We start from the raw sequence: 1,109 nt of genomic DNA, 5'->3' as shown, positions 1-1,109 counted from the left end.
GACAGAAAGGGAGTTCAGAATGTACATAATTAAAATGATTAGAGAAGCAAACGATGAGATGAAAGAGCAAATGCAGGCATTGAATGATCGTACCAATCGACAGTTAACAGAGCAAATTCAGGAAGCAAAAGATCATTTCAATAAAGAGTTAGAGATATTGAAAAAAACCAAACAGAAATCCTTGAAATGAAGGAAACAATAACCAAATAAGAACTCCATAGAAAGCATAACCAATAGGATAGAACACCTGGAAGACAGAACTTCAGATATTGAAGACAAAATATTTAACCTCAAAAACAAAGTTGAACAAACAGAGAAGATGGTAAGAAATCATGAACAGAATCTCCAAGAACTATGGGATATCATGAAAAGGCCAAATTTGAGAATTATTGGGATTGAGGAAGGCTTAGAGAAACAAACCAAAGGAATGAACAATTTATTCAATGAAATAATATCAGAAAATTTCCCAAATCTGAAGAATGAAATGGAAAATCAAGTCAAAGAGGCTTATAGGACTCCAAATACACAAAATTACAACAGACCCACACCAAGGCACATTATAATGAAAATACCTAACATACAAAATAAAGACAGAATTTTAAAGGCTGTGAGAGGAATGAACCAAATTACATTCAGGGGGAAGCCAATACAGATATCAGCAGATTTTTCAATCCAGACCCTAAAAGCTAGAAGGGCCTGGAACAACATTTTTCAAGCTCTGAACGAAAATGGATGCCAACCAAGAATCTTATACCCAGCAAAACTTACCTTCAAATTTGACGATGAAATAAAATCATTCCATGATAAACAAAGGCTAAAAGAATTTGCAAAAAGATAGCCAGCATTACAGAACATTCTCAGCAAAATATTTCATGAGGAAGAGATAAAAAACAAAGAAGCAAATCAGCAAAGTGAGGAATTATCCTAAAGGAACTGTCAAATAAAGGAGGAACCAAGATGTGTCAAAAAATAAATAAATAAATAAATAAATAATTAAAATTTTAAATATGAACCAAATGACCGGGAATACAAATCATATCTCAATAATAACCCTGAATATTAATGGCCTGAATTCATCAATCAAAAGACATCGACTGGCAGATTGGATT

This window comes from Sciurus carolinensis, unplaced genomic scaffold, assembly GCF_902686445.1.
Source record: "Sciurus carolinensis unplaced genomic scaffold, mSciCar1.2, whole genome shotgun sequence".
NCBI lineage: Eukaryota > Metazoa > Chordata > Mammalia > Rodentia > Sciuridae > Sciurus > Sciurus carolinensis.
The sequence above is the reverse complement of the archived record's forward strand: the minus strand, read 5'-3'. Positions refer to the sequence as shown.